This window comes from Mesoplodon bidens (assembly GCF_964165515.1).
Source record: "Mesoplodon bidens genome assembly, chromosome: 5".
Lineage (NCBI taxonomy): Eukaryota > Metazoa > Chordata > Mammalia > Artiodactyla > Ziphiidae > Mesoplodon > Mesoplodon bidens.
This window is the reverse complement of record NC_138161.1, coordinates 100,928,979-100,941,615: the sequence shown is the minus strand read 5'-3', so window position 1 is coordinate 100,941,615 and position 12,637 is coordinate 100,928,979. Positions and strand designations below refer to the sequence as shown.

The window sequence follows — 12,637 nt, the reverse complement described above, 5'->3', positions numbered from 1 at the left end:
AGTGTTCTAATTTCATTCTTTTGCATGTAGCTGTCCAGTTTTCTCAGCACCACTTATTGAAGAGGCTGCCTTTTCTCCTTTATCATAGATTAGTTGACCATAGCTGTGTGGGTTTATCTCTGGGCTTTCTATCTTGTTCCATTGATCTATGTTTCTGTTTTTGTGCCAGTACTATATTGTCTTGATTACTCTAGCTTTGTAGTATAGTCTGAAGTCAGGGAGTTTGAATCCTCCTGCTCCATTATTTTCCCTCAAGACTGCTTTGGCTATTTGGGGTCTTTTGTGTCTACATACAAATTTTAAGATTTTTTGTTGTAGTTCTGTAAAAAATACCATTGGTAATTTGTTAGGGATTGCATTGAATCTGTAGATGGCTTTGGGTAGTATAGTCATTTTCACAATATTGATTCTTCCAATCCAAGAACATGGTATATCTCTCCATCTGTTTGTGTCATCTTTGATTTCTTTCATCAGTGTCTTATAGTTTTCTGAGTATAGGTCTTTTACCTCCTTAGGTAGGTTTGTTCTTAGGTATTTTATTCTTTTTGTTGCAATGGTAAATGGGAGTGTTTCCTTAATTTCTCTTTCAGATTTTACATCATTAGTGTATAGGAATGCAAGAGATTTCTGTGCATTAATCTTGTATCCTGCAACTTTACCAAATTCGTTCATTAGCTCTAGTAGTTTTCTGGTGGCATCTTTAGGATTCTCTATGTATAGTATCATGTCATCTGCAAACAGTGACAGTTTTACTTCTTCTTTTCCAATTTGTATTCCTTTTAATTCTTTTTCTTCTCTGATTGCCGTGGCTAGGACGTCCGAACTGTGTTGAATAAAAGTGCCGAGGCCGGGGCCTCCCTGGTGGCGCGGTGGTTGAGAGTCCGCCTGCCGATGCAGGGGATGCGGGTTCATGCCCCGGTCTGGGAGGATCCCATATGCCGCGGAGCGGCTGGGCCCGTGAGCCATGGCCGCTGGGCCTGCGCGTCCGGAGCCTGTGCTCCGCAGCGGGAGAGGCCACAGCAGTGGGAGGCCCACATACCGCAAAAAGAAAAAAAAAAAAAAAAAAAGGGCCGAGGCCGGACGTCCTTGTCTTGTTCCTGTTCTTAGAGGAAGTGCTTTCAGCTTTTCACCATTGACTATGACATTAGCTATGCGTTTGTCATATATGGTCTTTATAATGTTGAGCTCTGTTCCCTCTATGCCCACTTTCTGACAAGGTTTTATCATAAATGGGTGTTGAATTTTGTCAAAAGCTTATTCTGAATATATTGGGATGATCATATGGGTTTTTAAAAAAATTTATTTAGTTTTGGCTGCAATGGGTCTTCATTGCTGCCTGCGGGCTTTCTCTAGATGTGGTGAGAGAGGGCTAGTCTTCATCGTGGTATGCGGGCTTCTCATTGTGGTGGCTTCTCATGTTGCGGAGCACGGGCTTTAGAGCACAAGGGCTTCAGTAGTTTTGGCTCGCGGGCTCTAGAGCTCAGGCTCAGTAGTTGTGGCGCATGGGCTTAGTTACTGCACGGCATGTGGGATCTTCCCAGACCAGGGATTGAACCCGTGTCCCCTGCATTGGTAGGCAGATTCTTAACCACTGCACCAAGAGGGAAGCCCCTCCTTATTTCTTTTCATTCTTTTTTCTTTATTCTGTTCTGCAGTGGTGATTTCCACCAACCTTGATTGTTTTCCAGCTCACTTATTCTTTCTTCTGCGTCAGTTACTCTGCTCTTGATTACTTCTAGTGGTTTTTTATTTCAGCTATTGTGTTGTTTATCTTTGTTTGTTCTTAAATCTTCTAGCTCTTTGTTAAACATTTCTTGTGTCTTCTCAGCCTATGCCTCCATTCTTTCTTTATTTATTTTTTGTCTGCGCTGTGTGGCATGTGGGATCTTAGTTCCCTGACCAGTGATCAAACCTGTGCTCCCTGTAGTGGAAGCACGGAGTCCTAACCACTGGGCAGCCAGGGAATTCCCTGTGCTTCTGTTCTTTTTCCAATATCTTGGATCATCTTTACTATCATTACTCTGAATTCTTTTTCTGGCAGATTGCCTGTCTCCACTTTACTTAGTTATTCTTCTGGGGTTTTATCTTGTTCCTTCATCTGGAATATATTTCTCTGTCATCTCATTTTGTATAACTTTCTGTGATTGCTGTCTCCATTCTGCAGGCTGCAGGGTTGTAGTTCCTTATGCTTCTGCTGTCTGCCCTCTTGTGGGTGAGGCTGTCTAAGAGGCTTGTGCAGGCTTCCTTCCTGGTTGGAGGGACTGGTGCCTGCCCACTGGTGGGTGGAGCTGGGTCTTGTCTCTCTGATGGGCAGGGCCCAGTCAGTGGGTGTGTTTAGAGGCAGCTGTGTGTTTAGGATGACTTTAGGCAGGCTGTCTGCTGATGGGTGGGGCTGTCTTCCCACCCTGTTGGTTGTTTTGCCTGAGGTGTCCCAGCCCTGGAGCCAGCACTGGAGCCTGCAGGCTGTTGCGTGGGGCTAGGTCTTGATGCCAAAATTGCAACCTCTGGGAGAGCTCACGCCAATGAATATTCCCTGGAGCCTCTGCCACCAGTGTCCTTGTCCCCCACAGTGAGCCACGGCCAACTCCCACCTCCCCAGGAGACCCTCCAAAACCCGCAGGTAGGTCTGGCCTGGGCTCCTGTGGAGTTACTCCTTTGATGTGGGTCAGTGCACGTGAAACCTTGTCTGTGCCCTCCAAGAATGGAGTCTCTGTTTCCCCCAGTCCTGTGGAGCTCCTGCACTCAAGCCCCGCTGGCCTTGAAAGCCAAATGCTCTGGGGGTTCCTCATCCCAATGCCAGACCCTAAGCTGAGGAGGCTGATGTGGGGCTCAGAACTCTCACTCCTTGGGAAGAACCTCTGTGATATAAGTATTTTTCAGTTTGTGGGTCGCCTACTCGGTTGGTATCGGGTTTGATTATATTCTGAAACCGCCCATTCTACTGTCTCTTTGTGGCTTCTTCTTTGTCTTTGGATGTAGAATGCCTTTTTTGATAGATTCCAGTCTTTTTTGTCAATGGTTGTTCAGCAGTTAGTTGTGATTTTGGTGTTTTCATCAGAGAGGGTGAGCTCAAGTTTTTCTCCTCTGCCATATTGTCCTCTTTCCTGTTTGCCCTTAGAAGAACAAAGATTGTGACTTCACAGTGCTGCTTCTCACCAGCTGGCCTGAGGGACAGTTGAAGATGAGGTAGAAGATCTCCTTTGGGGGTGGTCTTATCAAGGAAGAAAGGCACTAGACTAAAGAGTTGGATACATTTTTTTCCCCCATTACTGGATGTTAAAGTTTGACAGATTATATTGCCCTGGCAGTATCTTATCACCATTGCAGGTAATATTAGTCCCACTGTATTATTCAGGGTTCTCCTGAGAAACAGAGCCAATGGGATGTTTGTACACATAGGAAGAGATTTATTATAAGGAATTGACTCGCACAATTATGGGGAATAGTGAGTCCAAAATCTACAGTGTGGGCTGGCAGGTTGGAGACCCAGGAGAGCCAGTGTTGCAGATGAAGTCCAAAGATAGTCTACTTTCCCTCTCGTCAGGGAGGCTGGTCTTTTTGCTCTACACGGGCTTCCAGCTGACTTGCTGAGGCCCATCCACATTATGGAGGACTATCTGCTTTACCCAAAGTCCAGCAATTTAAATGTTAGTCTCATCCAAAACTCCCTCCAAGTTGACACATACAGTTAACCATCACATCCACCAAGCTGTAAAATGAGTAGTTTTGTAATAAGTGTTCTTGTGCAGTATAGTATATGAATACATCTTTTTTTTTCCTGTGTGGGTTCATAAAAATGTTTACTGTAAAGGAAAATACTTTCTTCCTTTATCACATCATTTTGTAATCCTTTGAGGTTTTATGGGAACACTACACATTTTCTGAATTATTGGCATTAATCAGTGAACACTTGGAGATACTTGCTTTGAATAGAATGTGGCCTGTTTTTATTCCAGACAGAAGGAATAAAAGCTTCATTAATCTATTTGTTTGAAACCATCAAGAAGATCTCACCTGACATTTTAGTTTCATCGTCTGTATAGGATTCACAGAAATCCTATTTGGTTGTTTATTAGCAACATTTAAAAAAAATTCCATAATTGGTATGCCTGTGGTGGGAACAGCTGGGGATCTCTTTGAGCCAGCCATCTGCACAGACAATTCCTAGGATGGTTTTATTTGCTTAGATTAGTCCAGGCAGATAACAACAACTGCACCTGGATATGCTTCATCCTTGCTGTAAGGCTGGTGTCTGGGAGTGTTTTTTAGGCACAGCCTAGCCCCCAAAGACCTGTGGCTTTGTTTCTCTGCAGGGGATATATTTTTGCTACTGGTACCTTTTTTTCCTTGTAAATTAAAGTGATAACTTAAAAAACTCATCAAACCCAGAGAAACATTATTCAGCCTTGAAAATCTGCATTATCATATTACCAAATCTCATTGTTGTATCAGAAAGCTAAAACCATACAGGCAACTGTTCTAGTCATAAATTACCACACATATGTGGGCAAATAGCTATAAAGCTCGCATAGTGCTAATCACAGTGCTGAATGGGTAGGTTTACTTTACATGCTGCTCCTACATGCTCCAAAAAGAACCACACGCTTTACAGGGAGGGCTACTTCCTCCTTGCCTCTCTTGTCCTCTTCGTAGGCAGTTGTATTCCAGGCTCTAGGGAAAAGACCTCTACTGTACTTTGCCAGCCACGATGGTCTGCTCTCATTCATAAAGCTACTGAATGTTACTCCCAACCTACCTTGAATTTTTTCAATATGGAATTAAGTTTAACATATCTTGGTCTATTGTGAAAGCTGGTTCAGAATTTTTTTTTCCAGCTTGTTTTTTAGGGGAAGAACTTTTAGTTCAGTAGTTTTATATGTCATTCCATTGGAGGAGGATACTAAAGGGCATTCAGTAAGCTCTCTTTATCTTAGTTATATTTGACATTAATTACTGATATAGAAATATTCAAGTAACAATGTTTTTTGTCATTATTTAACATCTTTTTTGGAGTATAATTGCTTTACAATGTTGTGTTAGTTTCTGCTATATAACAAAGTGAATCAGCTATATGTATACATATATTCCCATATCCCCTCCCTCTTGCGTGTCCCTCCCACCCTCCCTATCCCACCCCTCTAGGAGGTCACAAAGCACCGAACTGATCTCCCTGTGCTATGCAGCTGCTTCCCACTAGCTAGCTATTTTACATTTGGTACTGTATATACGTCAGTGCTACTCTCTCTCAGTTCGTCCCAGCTTACCCTTCCACCTCCCCATGTACTCAAGTTCATTTTCTATGTCTGTGTCTTTATTCCTGTCCTGCCCCTAGGTTCATCAGAACCTTTTTTTTTTTAGATTCCATATATATATGTGTTAGCATATGGTATTTGTTTTTCTTTTTCTGACTGACTTCACTCTGTATGACAGACTCTATGTCCATCCACCTCACTACAAATAACTCAATTTCATTTCCTTTTATGGCTGAGTAATATTCCATTGTATATATGTGCCACATCTTCTTTATCCATTCATCTGTCGATGGACATTTAGGTTGCTTCCATGTCCTGACTATTGTAAATAGTGCTGCAGTGAACACTGTGATACATGTCTCTTATTGAATTATGGTTTTCTCAGGGTGTATGCCCAGTAGTGGGATTGCTGGGTCATATGGTTATTCTATTTTTAGTTTTTTTAAGGGACCTCCATACTGTTCTCCATACTGGCTGTATCAATTTACATTCCCACCAACAATGCAGCAGGGTTCCCTTTTCTCTACACGGTCTCCAGCATTTATTGTTTGTAGATTTTTTAATGATGGTCATTCTGACTGGTGTTAGGTGATACCTCATTGTGTTTTTTATTTGCATTTCTCTAATGATTAGTGATGCTGAGCATTCTTTTATGTGTTTGTTGGCAATCTGTATATCTTCTTTTTTTTTTTGGCGGTACGCAGGCTTCTCACTATTGTGACCTCTCCTGTTGCAGAGCACAGGCTCTGGACGCGCAGGCTCAGTGGCCATGGCTCATGGGCCTAGCCGCTTGGCGGCATGTGGGATCTTCCCAGACCGGGGCACGAACCCGTGTCCCCTGCATCGGCAGGCGGACTCTCAACCACTGCACCAACAGGGAAGCCCTGTATATCTTCTTGGAGAAATATCTATTTAGGTCTTCTGCCCATTTTTGGATTGGGTTGTTTGTTTTTTTGCTATTGAGCTGCATGAGCTGCTTGTATATTTAGGAGATTAATCCTTTGTCAGTTGCTTCATTTGCAAATATTTTCTCCCATTCTGAGGGTTGTCTTTTTGTCTTGTTTATGTTTTCCCTTGCTGTGCAAAAGCTTTTAAGTTTCATTAGGTCCCATTTGTTTATTTTTGTTTTTATTTTCATTTCTCTAGGAGGTGGGTCAAAAAGGATCTTGCTGTGATTTATGTCATAGAGTGTTCTGCCTATGTTTTCCTCTAAGAGTTTTATAGTGTCTGGTCTTACATTTAGGTCTTCAATCCATTTTGAGTTTATTTTTGTGTATGGTGTTAGGAAGTGTTGTAATTTCATTCTTTTCTATGTAGCTGTCCAGTTTTCCCAGCACAACTTATTGAAGAGGCTGTCTTTTCTCCATTGTATATTCTTGCCTTCTTTATCAAAGATAAGGTGACCATATGTTTGTGGGATTATCTCTGGGCTTTCAATCCTGTTCCACAGATCTATAGTTATTTTTGTGCCAGTGCCATACTATCTTGATTACTGTAGCTTTGCAGTATAGTCTGAAGTCAAGGAGCCTGATTCCTCCAGCTGCATTCCTCTTTCTCATGTTTGCTTTGGCAGTCTGGGGTCTTTTGTGTTTCTGAACAAATCAGAAATTTATTTGTTCTAGTTCTGTGAAAAATGCCATTGGTAATTTGATCAGGATTGCATTGACTCTGTAGATTGCTTTGGGTAGTATAGTCATTTTCACAATGTTGAGTCTTCCAGTCCAGGAACATGGTATACCTCTCCATCTGTTTGTATTGTCTTTAATTTCTTTCATCAGTGTCTTATAGTTTTCTGCATACAGGTCTTTTGTCTCCGTAGGTAGGTTTATTCCTAGGTATTTTATTCTTTTTGTTGCAGTGGTAAACGGGAGTGTTTCCTTAATTTCTCTTTCAGATTTTTCATTGTTAGTGTATAGGAATGCAAGAGATTTCTGTGCCTTAATTTTGTATCCTGCTACTTTACCAACTTTACTGATTAGCTCTAGTAGTTTTCTGGTAGCATCTTTAGGATTCTCTATGTATAGTATCATGTCATCTGCAAACAGTGACAATTTTACTGTTTCCTTTCTTATTTGGGATCCTTTTATTTCTTTTTCTTCTCTGATTGCTGTGGCTAAAACTTCCAAAACTACGTTGAATAAAAGCGGTGGAGTGGGCAACCTTGTCTTGTTCCTGATCTTGGAGGAAATGGTTTCAGTTTTTTATTGTTGAGAACGATGTTGGCTGTGGGTTTGTTATATATGGCCTTTATTATGTTGAGGTAGGTTCACTCTGTGCCTACTTTCTGGAGGATTTTTATCATAAATGGGTGTTGAATTTTGTCAAAAGCTTTTTCTGCATCTATTGAGATTATCATATTGTTTTTATTCTTCAGTTTGTTAGTATGGTGTTTCACATTGATTGATTTGCATATATTGAAGAATCCTAGCATTCCTGGGAAAAACCCCATTTGATTATGGTGTATGATCCTTTTAACGTGCTGTTGGATTCTGTTTGCTAGTATTTTGTTGAGGATTTTCGTGTGTATGTTCATCAGTGATGTTGCCTTGTAGTTTTCTTTTTTTGTGACATCTTTGTCTGGCTTTGTTATCAGGGTGATGATGGCCTCATAGTATGAGTTTGGGAGTGTTCCTCCCTCTGCTGTATTTTGGAAGGGTTTGAGAAGGATAGGTGTTAGCTCTTCTCTAAATGTTTGATAGAATTCACCTGTGAAGCCATCTGGTCCTGGGCTTTTGTTTGTTGGAAGATTTTAAATCACAGTTTCAATTTCAGTGCTTGTGATTGGTCTGTTCACATTTTCTCTTTCTTCCTGGTTCAGTCTCAGAAGGCTGTACTTTTCTAAGAATTTGTCCATTTTTTCCAGGTTGTCCATTTTATTGGCCTATAGTTGTTTGTAGTAATCTCTCATGATCCTTTGTATTTCTGCAGTATCAGTTGTTACTTTTCATTTTTCATTTTTAATTCTGTTGATTTGAGTCTTCTCCCTTTTTTTCTTGATAAGTCTGGCTAATGGTTTATCAATTTTGTTTATCTTCTCAGAGAACCAGCTTTTAGTTTTATTGATCTTTGCTATCATTTCCTTCATTTCTTTTTCATTTATTTCTGATCTGATCTTTATGATTTCTTTCCTTCTGCTAACTTTAGGTTTTTTTGTTTTTGTTCTTTTTCTTTCTCTAATTGCTGTAGGTGTAAGGTTATGTTGTTTATTTCAGATTTTTCTGTTTCTTGAGGTAGGATTGTATTGTTATAAACTTGCCTCTTAGAACTGCTTTTGCTGCATCCCATAGGTTTTGTGTCGTCTTGTTTTCATTGTCATTTGTTTCTAGGTACTTTCTGATTTTCTCTTTGATTTCTTCAGTGATCTCTTGGTTATTTAGTAGTGTATTGTTCAGCCTCCATGTGTTTTGTTATTTTTACAGTTTTTTTTTCTGTAATTGAAATCTAGTGTCATAGCATTGCGATCAGAAAAGATACTTGATACGATTTCAGTTTTCTTAAATTTACCAAGCCTTGATTTGTGACGCAAGACATGAACTATCCTGGAGAATGTTCCATGAGCACTTGAGAAGAAAGTGTATTCTGTTGTTTTTGGATGGAGTGTCCTATAAATATCAAGTCCATCTGGTCTAATGTGTCATTTAAAGCTTGTGTTTCCTTAATTAATTTATTTATTTATTTACAGCTGCCTTGGGTCTTTGTTGCTGTGCACTGGTTTTCTCTAGTGGCAGTGAACGGGGGCTACTCTTCATTGTGGTGCATGGGCTTCTCATTGCTGTGGCTTCTCTTGTTGTGGAGCATGGGCTCTAGGCTCATGGGTTTCAGTAGTTGCGGCACACGTGCTTAATAGTTTTGGCTCGCAGGCTCTAGATCACAGGCTCAGTAGTTGTGGCGCACAGGCTTAGTTGCTCCACAGCATGTGGGGTCTTCCCAGCCCATGCTTGAATACTTGTCCCCTGCATTCGCAGACAGATTCTCAACCACTGCACCACCAGTGAAGTCCCTCCGTGTTTATTTTCATTTTGGATGATGTGTCCATTAGTGAAAGTGGGGTGTTAAAGTCCCCTACTATTATTGTGTTACTGTTGATTTCCCCTTTCATGGCTGCAGTATTGAGGTGCTCCTATGTTGGGTGCATAAAGATTATTTATTTTTGGCTGCATTGGGTCTTCGTTGCTGCGCACGGGCCTTTTTTTTTTTTTTTTTTTTTTGCGGTACACGGACCTCTCACTGTTGTGGCCTCTCACATTGCGGAGCACAGGCTCCAGCTGCGCAGGCTCAGCGGCCATGGCTCACGAGCCTAGCCTCTCTGCGGCATGTGGGATCTTCCTGGCCTGAGGTATGAACCTGTGTCCCCTGCATCGTCAGGTGGACTCTCAACCACTGCGCCACCAGGGAAGCCCTGGGCCTTTCTTTAATTGTGGCAAGCGGGGGCTACTCTTCATTGCAGTGAGCTGGCTTCTCTTTGCGGTGGTTTCTCTTATTGCAGAGCATGGGCTCTAGGCTCAAAGGCTTCAGTAGTTGTGGCACGTGGGCTCAGTACTTGTGGCTTGCGAGCTCTAGAGTGCAGGCTCAGTAGTTGTCTTGCATGGGCTTAGTTGCTTCCTGGCATGTGGGATCTTCCCTGACCAGGTGTTGAACCCATGTCTCCTGCATTGGCAGGCAGATTCTTAACCACAGTGCCACCAGGGAAGCCTGGATGCATAAATATTTACAATTGTTATATCTCTCTTGGATTGATCCATTGATCATTATGTAGAGTCCTTCTTTGTCTCTTGTAATAGTCTTTATTTTAAAGTCTATTTTGTCTGATATGGGTATTGCTACTCTAGCTTTCTTTTTTGTTGTTGTTGTTGTTGTTTTTTTTTGCAGTACGCGGGCCCCTCACCCTCGCGGCCCCTGCCGTTGCGGTGCACAGGCTCCAGACGTGCAGGCCCAGCGGCCACGGCCCATGGGCCCAGCGGCTCCGCGGCACGTGGGACTCTCCCGGACCGGGGCACGAACCCGCGTCCCCTGCATCAACAGGCGGACTCCCAACCACTGCGCCACCAGGGAAGCCCTCTAGCTTTCTTTTGATTTCCATTTGCATGGTATACCTTTTTCCATCCCCTCTCTTGCAGTCTGTATGTGTCCCTAGGTCTGAAGTGGGTCTCTTGTAGACAGCGTATATATGCGTCTTAGTTTTGTATCCATTCAGCCAGTTGGTGTCTATTGGTTGGACCATTTAATCCATTTACATTTAAGGTAGTTATCAGTATGTATGTTCCTATTACCATTTTCTGAATTGTTTTGCGTTTGTTTTTGTAGGTCTTTCCTTCTCTTGTGTTCCTTTAGCATTTGTTGTAAAGCTGGTTTGGTGGTGCTGAATTCTCTTAACTTTTGCTTTTCTGAAAAGATTTTAATTTCTCCATCACATCTGAATGAGATCCTTGCTGGGTAATCTTGGTTGTAGGTTTTTCCCTTTCATCACTTTAAGTATACCATGCCACTCCCTTGTGGCTTACACAGTTTCTGCTGAAAGATCAGCTGTTAAACTTATGGGGATTCTGTTGTATGTTATCTGTTGCTTTTCCCTTGCTGCTTTTAGTATTTTTTCTTTGTACTTAATTTTTGATAGTTTGATTACTATGTGTCTTGGCGTTTTTCTCCTTGGGTTTATCCTGTGTGGGACTCTCTGCACTTCCTGGACTTGATTGACTATTTCCTTTCCCATACTAGGGAAGTTTTCAACTTATAATCTCTTCAAATACTTTCTCAGCCCCTTTCTCTTTCTCTTCTTCTTCTGGGACCCCTATTATTCGAATGTTGGTGCGTTTAATGTTGTCCCAAAGGTCTCTGAGACCATCCTCAATTCTTTTCATTCTTTTTTCTTTATTCTGCTCTGTGACAGTTATTTCCAGTATTTTATCTTACAGGTCACTTATCCATTCTTCTGCCTCAGTTGTTCCACTATTGACTTCTTCTAGAGAATTTTTAATTTCATTTATTGTGGTGTTCATCATTGTTTGTTTGTTCTTTAGTTCTTTTAGGTCTTTGATAAACGTTTCTTGTATTTTCTCCATTCTGTTTCCAAGATTTTGGATCATCTTTACTGTCATTATTCTGAATGCTTTTTCAGGTAGACTGCCTATTTCCTCTTCATTTGTTAAGTCTGGTGGGTTTTTATCTTGCTCTTTCATCTGCTGTGTGTTTTTCTGTCTTCTCATTTTGCTTATCTTACTGTGTTTGGGGTCTCCTGTTTGCAGGCTGCAGGTTCGTATTTCCCGTTGTTTTTGGTGTCTGCCTCTAGTGGATGAGATTGGTTCAGTGGCTTTTGTAGGCTTTCTTGTGGAGGGGACTGGTGCCTGTGTTCTGGGGGTTGGGCATGGATCTTGTCCTTCTGGTGGGCAGGGCTGCTTCTGGTAGTGTGTTTTAGGATGTCTGGGAACTTAGTAATACTTTAGGCAGCCTCTCTGCTAATGGGTGAGGTTGTGTTCCTGTCTTGCTAGTTGTTTGGAATGGGGCATCCAGCCCTGCAGCTTGCTGGCCGCTGGGTGGAGCTGGGTCTTAGCGTTGAGACGGAGATCTCTGGGAGAGCTCTTGCCGATTGATATTACGTGGGGCCAGGAGGTCTCTGGTGGTCCAATGTCCTGGACTCGGCTCTGTCACCTCAGAGGCTCAGGCTTGACACCCGGCCGGAGCACCAAGACCCTGTGAGCCATACGGCTTGGAAGAAAAGGAAGAAAAAAACCCAACAAAACAAAAAAACGAACAGATAGGACCCCAAACCAAATAGTAAAAGCAAGACTAAACAGACAAAAATCACACAAAGAAACACACACACACACCATAAAAAGAAAACAAGCAAACAAACAACAAGAAAAAGAAAGAAAAAAGAACAGTCAAAACCCTAGGACAAATGGTAAAAGCAGACCTTAAGCAGACAAAATCACACAAAGAAACATACACATACACAATCACAAAAAGAGAAAAAAGAAAAAAAATTGTAAAAAATGAATCCACCAATGATAACAAGCACTAAAAAGTAAACTAAGATAAACATAAAAATCAGAAACAAATCAGATGCAGAAAGCAAACCCCAAGTCTGCAGTTGCTCCCAAAGTCCACCACCTCAATTTTGGGAAGATTCGTTGTCTATTCAGTTATTCCACAGATGCGGCGTTCCTCAAGTTGATTGTGGGGATTTAATCTGCTGCTCCTCAGGCTGCACAGAGAAATTTCCCTTTCTCTTCTTTTTTTTTTTTGCACAGCTCCTGGGGTTCAGCTTTGGTTTTAGCCCCGCCTCTGCATGTAGGTCGCCCTCAGGCATCTGTGCCCTGCCCAGACAGGATGGGGTTAAAGCAGCGGCTGATTAGGGGGTCTGGCTCACTCAGGCCAGGGAGAGGGAG

General features: G+C 42.0%; 1 protein-coding gene across 6 annotated transcripts in view; it reads left to right on the top strand.

Annotated features, from left to right (window-relative positions):
• Positions 1 to 12,637, top strand: part of LOC308617773 (UPF0524 protein C3orf70 homolog) — a 113,480-nt gene that overhangs the window by 83,614 nt on the left and 17,229 nt on the right. The window lies entirely within an intron of this gene.